Genomic DNA, 8,994 nt, shown 5'->3' with positions numbered 1-8,994 from the left:
AATAGACATAAAATTCAATAAATTTTAAATGAACCTAATGACTATTACTCGAAAAAAAATGTTTTTCTTCAATTTCAGTTTAACTTGCGTCGACAGCGCTGATCATTGTCACAGAAACAGAAAATATTAACTTTACATAAAGGGATAAAATATATTACTACATAAATTTCATATATGAGTTTTAGATACAACTTGGTTACTTTGAGGAAATTCATGACTTTCTTGATTTCTATGGTGTAAACAAGTGTCTTCGTTGAACTTCCTCATAGTGGACGGCTAAGGAACGTTGTGTCTGATAAGCCCGTTATGCCCCATTCAAAAATACCAAAGATAGATGTCCTTTTAAAAAGAAAATTCGCGTCTTAAACCTTTTAACTTCACTAGCCCAACTCTAAGGTTTGAAGCTCGAATACTGGACCATCAGCGATGACGTGGTCTGCAATTTCTCTCTCTTCCTTGCAAACCGTATCTTCTGTGATTCTTATAGTATTGATATCGAGTCTTTGATGACGGCATACGGTTAAAAGGCCTGTCACCAGTCGAGTTTCTAGACTTTGCAGCCATCACTCGTCAGGTCTTGCAGGACTTTTTTGCAGTAAGCCGTTATGGATTTTATAGCAGCTTGGACGTCTGAGCAATTGGAAATGACTGCGTTCCTATGGCGCCAATTAAGTTTAAGGCTTGGAAGACGGTAAACATGTTCGAGGTGTCCTCCGGAGAAACCAGCTTCGGCAAAGCCATTTATCCTGAAACCATCTTTATACGAGGCTTCACACTTATTTAGTATTGCGGCCTCAGAGTTACCATTTAATCTTAACTTTTTTTCATACATTACAACTAATTTGTAGTTTTGTACGTTGTAATTATTAGAAATTAGCTGTCACCAGATTTTTTGACATTTCTAATTTTTTTCGTTGGATTAAAGAAAATTTAATAGTTGCGCTAGTGTCTGGAGCACGCTCACCGTAAACTGACTCGGTTCTGAATTTTCAGCCGTTCAGTGCTTCAGTTTACCTTGAACGCTGATTCGAACGCGGTGCGTTTGTAAGGAAGTAGTAAGAGTTGACGGTTACCTGTTAGTTTGGCGTGTAACGGCGTATGTGTTGTCATCCGATTTTGGCGGTTTGTTTTTGAATATTTTGGTGTTTAAAAGTGTCCAAAAAGGATTTATTGCCATCAAACACGATTCTAATGTAGGTATTCATTAATTTAAAGTTAATTGATTCAATATAATTTTTTGTTTTGGTTGTGTAAGGTGCAACTAATGATTCTGAATTATTACAAATTTCTATTATGTAAACTTAGTTATTGGTTACTGACACTGGTCATTTATTTAACCAGAATTGTCTATCTGTATTTTTTCCTAAAAAAATGAGTTATTATATAATTTTCAGTTCATTTTAAATATTACAACATAGCGTTTGGTGATAGATACCAAATTTTGTGATCTTAAACTTCCGGTAATTGTTAAGAAATATGTGATAAAACTTATAAACAATATTCTACTCACAATGTACTATGGATGGGCTTAGGCTTTAACTTTGTGCTTATTTTTATATTTTGTATACATAAACATTACTAAATACAAATTTTGTTTCCTATTGAATAAAATTATGGTGCTATAGCATTTGAGGTTGGGAATTGATTAATATACTTTTCATTTTTTGAATTGAATATCCGCGATGTGCTGCCTTTTGAAATTATTCACAAAAATTAATTTACCCCCTTTAATCATATTTGTAATCCTTGAAAAGTTTACTCCTGAGCATTATTTGATCTTATATAGGGTGAGTGTGAAAGCTAACTAATGACATATTCATTTTTTTCCTGAAAAATCATCTTGATAGCTCTCTATAGAAAATTATTAAAAATTGACGTTTCGAGCGAATTCGGTCTGTACCAATTTACATAATTATATTAATCAATAGATTACCTAAAACATGAATATCAAAATAATAATCAATTCTATCCATAGAATATAATTTTTCCTTATTTGTTATGTGACGAAAATATGTACCTACAGCCATAATTTAAATTATTCCTAGTTGTATCAAAATGATTTCCATAAAAAATATGATATTAGTCATAAAGGACATAATTCATTATCCAAATATATTCTCTAAACTAAAATCTAAAACACCCAAAAACAAAAGATTTATATATTATTGTGACGCCGTTTACATAGGCCAGACATCTGAGTATTTGGAAAATAGATTAAAAGATCATCAATACGAGCAAAAAAAATTAAACTGCATTAATTAACCAAGAGATATCAAAAAAACCTACATTCAATTATAAAAATTGAACAATTTTAGAAACTGAATCAAATATAAGGAAACGAGAATTTTTAGAATCTGTTCACATACATAGGAACAAGAAAGCTGTCGGTAGTAAAAAAGACCTAAATAATTTGAATAAAATTTTATTTTAGAAGTTTTGATGCAATTACTAATAATTTAATATCTGCTACATATTTTTGAAATGTAACAACTGAAGAAAAATTATTTCTTAAGGTTAAAACGGATTTTTATTATGTCTTTATCATATATTATATTAAATATTCATGTGGGAGGTGATCTATTATGGATTAAAAATAATTTTGAAAGTTGTCAATTCCAAGTCTTCTTTGATAAAGACCGAAACAAGTTGAAACGTGAATTTTTATCTGTTGGTGAAATTATTTTCCTATAATAAGAGATATAAAATCAAAACTATTTATCAAGAAACATATAAGAATATCAAAAAAGTAAAACGTAGAAGCAAAAAATATTGATTTTGCGAGTTTCCAATTTTTTCAAACCATTGAAAATATGATCGTTCCAATGACTCAAGTTTAATATCAAAAGTGTTAGCAAATCGGTATAATATTGATGATAACACGATTTCACATTTCACATTTCCTACCTGATGTTCTGTTCTAGTTGGGTTAAATTGATTGATGTATCCTCATAAAAAATCAAGAGGTCTAAGGTCCTGGCTTCTGGAAGGCTATCTGGAGTTATTTAAATGTAAAATAACCTTTTCAGAAGATAAGTTGATGACAATTGTTTGATTTGATATATGCCAAGTGACCGGTACTTCTCCATTGTGACTAAATCTCCTCAAAAATGATACCCTCCCCATGTCCCACCGCCATTCCGAATCAGTTTTAGCGCTAAAACAAATATCCGATACATTCTTTAGGTAAAAGTCTGACACAACCGAGTTAATATTTTTTCTTTATCCAACTACTATTGGTTTTATTAGTTTAATAATAATGATTTTCATCATACAATAAGAGTATTTTGAATAGATGTGCATGTTATTATACGCACCTGCTGGCCTTTCAAGACTAACGTATAAACCTGTTCCGTTAATTCACCATACAAAACACGCAACACGCATTCGGATTAAATTTGAAATCATCTACATTTATTAACAGCAAAAATTGACCAGGCAATAGCAATTGAAACTCGTTTTATCCGTTATTTTTTTTTCTGAGTGACATAAAAGGAAAGTGTTGTGGGTGTCATTTAAACAAACTCCCATTTAACACTTAAAATTATTGACGTTTCAATCTTAATGTATTTGTTTTTTTCTTTTGATTTTCTCAAATCTCAATTTTCGACCACTTCGACCTTCGACTTGTCATTTGAGCGCATTCGAATTATCATTTCCCGAGCCTTATTGACGCTATTATAGCAAAATGAGTCGGATACTTCGCATAATAATTGTAGATGAAACCAGGATCCACCATACACTCTTGAAACGGAAAAATAGTGGACTGCAAAAGGTTTCTCACACTTCGGTGATTGCCATGGTTGTCCCCTCATTATATGACCGAAGCACTGTAATTTGCGGGCTTCTATGGTAGTCAATAATTCTCATTGTGTTGCCATTATGCGTAAAGCTTCTTTATTTGTGATTCTATCTGTCCATGATATTCGTAGTATTCTTCTCAATATCCACATTTCAAAGGCTTCCAGTTTTTTTATTATTGCTTTGTTTAAACCAGCTTTGTCCATTCCGTACAGAAGAATCAAGTATATATAACATTTTATCATTCTCTTTTTCAATTCGTTATTCAAGGTTTCACATTGAAAGAAGTTTTTCATTTTATAATATGCGAGCAATTTCAATTCTTACTTTTATCTCTTCAGTGCTGTAATTTTACGAATTAATCATCAAATCATTTTCAATCTGTAACTGTGCATTCTGATCTTGCATTTTTGAGAAAGGCATGTATTTAGTTTTATTTAAATTCATGTGTAGCCCTTACTGCTCACTGACTCTTCTTACCTTTTCTGTAATTATTTGAAGGTCTTCTATATTAAGACAGTGTCATCAGCGTATCTTATGTTATTAAGAATTATTAAGGTATAGTGTTCAATTTATAGTGCTTAATTTATGGAATGTTTTGTCGTTTAATGAGCAAAATCGTTAGCATATTGTGTGTGAAGGTATTCAGAAGCATTACAAATCCTTAGTTGGTCATGGTAGTAGCACCAGGTACCAGAAATACAGAATAAAGTACTCACCTTGTTTAAATATGGAAACTTCTATATTTTTTCATATTCATCCATATCATTACAAGAAATTTCATTTTTGATTTGTATTTACAGTTGTAAAATAATTTCGCTTCTTTATTATACATAAATAATTACTTGTATCCTTGAATAATAATTTCAAAAGGGTTATATTCGGCACAATATAAACATCAAACAAAATATTGTGTTTCTACGCTTGAATAACCCGGAATGGTTGTGATGTAAAAGATAAAACTTTTGTTGGTTCACCTGCAAAGTATCTTTAGTAAGATATATAATCTACCTGTTACCTTTTCCCGAGTTTATATTGAATATTTAAAATATATGTATACCTTCTAAAATAAATGTATTATAAATTTGACCTTTAAATATAATACCTTGTTGAAATTTAATGAATATTATAAATACTCATTCATTAATATTCACTACGTTTTTTACATATATTATGTATATTTATCAACGTTTAATACAGGTTGTCCAAAAACACTTTTGCTGAATATAAAATACCGTTGCTAGTTGTGATTTTACGAGTATGTCCATATAACCTCATTTATCTTTATTAAAAAAGTCTTCCAATGAAATTAGCATCGTGATAACATTGTTTAATCAGTATTTTGAAAATATCCCAATAATGTTGTAGATTAGAGATAAGTGAGATTAATTAACTCCAATTGAATCAATAAATATACCAGGACATGTTAAATAGAAAGATATTCGAAATTGAATATTCGAAATGACCTGAAACACCAGATTTTGCAGCCTCTTCTACTTCAAAAGATTTTCACCTTGTCTTCAATCATCTCTATTTCTAGTTCTATCCTGTCGAATTTTCTTCCAGTTTTTGTCCTGGCATCTTTTTTTATATATTCATTACTGCCAGTATTCCGTATTTACAAATTTACAGGATACATCCTCAGATCATCTAACCATCGCCATTTTTAACACTGGTTGTTTATTTCACTTGTTTCAACGCACCGCACAATCAATTTAGTGGATAAAGTAAGCCTAATATATGGGTTCAAACTACTCAATAACAACAAGTTAACAAATTAATTTATAAAAACGTCCAACGTTTTGTAAATTTTTAAATCTATAAACAAATAGTTTATTACCATTTATTAGTGTGAGGTTGTTTTTAGAAGTTATGGAATCAAGGGAATTATTGATTACGTAGCTCAGAACTGAAAGAGCGAGAATTGGAGCAAAGTATGTGATGTCCCGTTGATACTTTCGGGCGTATTAGTTGCATAAGACCAATCTCCTTAGAGGTATGTGGACGAAACTTAATCCGATTGTCGTCTAGCACCGTTTAGTTTAGTGAACCTTTTCATTGTTATCAGTTACCCAAAATTCGTAAAAAGGTCGTAAATGATAGAGCAGAGTCTCCGTACAAAGTGTCTAACTCCTTTTTTAATGGTTGGCGTGTTTCCGTTCAAAACAAATACTTACTGACATATCGATACTAACTTTTTCCATTTTCAAACTAAACATCCAAACTGGCTGAAATTTCAGAGAAAATCTGTCAACGTATGCGCAAATGTTATTCACAAGGTTGAGGTCGGAAATTTTTGAAACAACCCTCGTATACTAAAATTTATTTGTGGCAATTTCTCAGTTAAGTCAAATTCATTTTGATACTAAACGGTTTTTTTGTTGGTAATCAGTTATCAAGGCTTAATAATTGGACAAACTTCACTTCAATTACTAGAAGTGAAGTAATTTTGAACGTTGTATTATTTTCTATATTTTTAAATGGTGATGGTGTAAGTACCGCATCAAAATTCGTTTTGTTTTTATTTCTTCAGATGCCATTCACTGGTTTCGTTACCGCATTAGAAAGCTTTCATCCCAACGCTATAATAATAACTTGTAGACTCATTTTTGTATTTCAAGCGTACTAAAAATAACATTTCTCTATAGATTACGGTGTTGAATTCGGTTAATAAATATCGGTGATTTCAGATCAGGAATTGTAGGTATTCCGTTCAATTTGTTTTAACTGTGTTAGAGCAATCGTGACTATTAGGTATGTGGTTGTTGTAGACTTATAAATATTCCTTCAAGTTTTATAAATAGAAAATAACTTTTGTTGTTTTTTTGAATATCTTATATTAATCGCTATTTAAATCTTCAAACTGGATTAAGAGTGAAAAAAAATCACATGCATATAGTTTGGCATATCTAGACTTTTCTCCATATTTATACTATAGAGCAACCATGAAATCCTGGATTTGTGCAAAATTCCAATCGTCTACAGATTTTTCTAATTTCGACCTGTAGGAGCAGTTTCGTTGAAATTCAAATTTCTCATGGACTAGGAGCTTCCCACTTAAAGAACACGTAACACGGTTGTAGACTGAAATTTGCAAAAGTTTACTTATTGTTAAATGAAACTTTCTTTTTACAAAATGGGGGCTCTGGAAAATGGCTACCAGGTAAAGGAAATGCAAATTGATGCAACGTATTTGCGCACGAAGCACTTTGAAGCAAAAGATTGGAATAACTAGACATCCATTCCGTTAAAGCAAAGTAAAACGGTGAATTCTGAAGTGTCCAGTAGCATTTGTTGGTCAGAAATATTCGAAAAAATTAGGGAAACTAATCGCAGAAGACGAATCATTCTAATCTGTGGTGGGATCAGTTCCAACAAAAAAGTTTTTGAAGAGTCAAAGTATTGACTTGATGAGCCATCCGCCGTACAGTCCTAGTTTGGCACCCAATGATTTCTTCTTGTTCTCTAAGAAAATAAATTTCGATGTAAACTTTTTTCTCTGCCTGAAGTACCGGTTGGTTAGGTAAAATCACATGTTTTGTCTTATCCTATCTCAAAACTTAAGTATCCACCTTCTTACTTGATAGAATCACGTAAAAAAGCTTTTTCAAACTATGCAATAGCTTCAAATCTACGAACAGTTTCATTGAACTCAGCCAATTTAAAATACTACTTCCGTATATTTGTTAGTTAATAATTGATTAATCAGTTTTGTATTTCCGAAACAATGGTACAAGTTACGTGCAAATTGAAGGTTTCCTTTTTGGCAAAAATACATACATTTCATAATATATTATCAAAATATAACAAAATATCTAGATATAGCGACAGTTTCTTTTCTTGGCATCACGTCAGTTTTTATGATAAAATCCAGATTGAATAGTTGTGAAACTTGATATAACAAAAACTAGTTTTCTGTTGATATAATTACGTGTACTTTTATTTTTGGATCCAATATAAAACGAGCATAAACTTTCAATGTTTGTAAAGTTATTTGCATCAACAATTTTTCTTAAAACAATAAATATATGACAAACAAGCTATTGTGGAAACCGTAATATTTCTCAACTTTCGCAAGTTCGCAGAATAGACTTAAAACAAACCTAAATTCGATCCTCAAGCTGTCTCTGCAACAAGAGTGAACTAGACTTTTAGAGAATATGTATCAACAACAAATGAACATTTAAGACAATATTTTCAGTCTAAATTTAATTAGATAAACTCATTAATTGAATATTAAGAATAATTAACAACTGTATATTAACAAATTTCATTTTTATATTGTATTAGTATTACGATCCATGTGCATTTCTACCGTAAGTTGTTTTCACTCACTGTTACTGATCCGTAAATATAAGTGGAACATTCCATAATTCAATTTTCTTGGGCTGGAGGAAGATTCAAGAGATCGTGGACTAGACCGCCAGGAGAAGATTCGATAAACTGAGGATCCTCCTCGACATCCAGCTGAAGGAGCTGATATATTATGCAAGGAATCCAAACTCGAGCTGGACCACAACTAGCAGAGATCACAATAACAAAAATAAAGAAGACATATCAGTTATTATAGGGCCCACTAGTTGGAAAATGGATTAATTCGTTTTTACTGGTAATAGGTCAACTTTGTTTTTGAATTTACCAAATATTGTATTAGCAACTTATATAAAAGCAACTTTCCGTCCATGTAGGGTTTCCAATATTTGGCAATAACCTTGAAAACGCGGGATGACAGTTTGGTTCCTGACCAGTTGATTGTCAGGCATTTAGTTGAGATTTCATTTGCTTTCAATCCATTGTGAAATGACACACAACATTACCTTCCTTTCCAACTGAGACACACACGTTACAAAGCCGATTTATCGTTCACTTGCATGAAAAAGTAATCGCTTTCCTAATCTGCATGAGAATGATATGTTTTTGACTTGAATAAACCATACCAAAAGCCAAAAAAAGAGCTTAAACGTGAACGTATTAATTGAACACACACGGCATGGACATAACCTCACTCGATACAACCATAACTGTGGGTACAGCCAGATCACCAGGAACTTGGAGTTGCCAACACGAACGAAGCCGTAGCTACCCAAAATTACCGATAGCTTAATCGACTGTTTGACTATATAGTATGTTGTAAATGATATTTTGATGCTGTAAAAATATAAATTAACAAATTAGTGTAGGAAAATTTAATACTAT

At 31.6% G+C, this 8,994-nt stretch overlaps 1 protein-coding gene across 3 annotated transcripts in view; it reads left to right on the top strand.

The window, feature by feature from the left end:
* Nucleotides 1-1,007: 1,007 nt before the first annotated feature.
* LOC130441054 (rap guanine nucleotide exchange factor 2) overlaps nucleotides 1,008-8,994 on the top strand; it is a 191,572-nt gene continuing 183,585 nt past the window's right edge. For 2 of the 3 annotated variants that reach the window (XM_056774544.1, XM_056774543.1), the window contains exon 1: nucleotides 1,028-1,193. The gene's annotated coding sequence lies outside the window, so the exon portion shown is untranslated. Of the gene's footprint in view, nucleotides 1,194-8,994 lie in introns of all 3 variants that reach the window. The other variant, XM_056774542.1, reaches the window with a different exon arrangement.

Source organism: Diorhabda sublineata, chromosome 3, assembly GCF_026230105.1.
Source record: "Diorhabda sublineata isolate icDioSubl1.1 chromosome 3, icDioSubl1.1, whole genome shotgun sequence".
NCBI lineage: Eukaryota > Metazoa > Arthropoda > Insecta > Coleoptera > Chrysomelidae > Diorhabda > Diorhabda sublineata.
The sequence above is the reverse complement of the archived record's forward strand: the minus strand, read 5'-3'. Positions and strand labels throughout refer to the sequence as shown.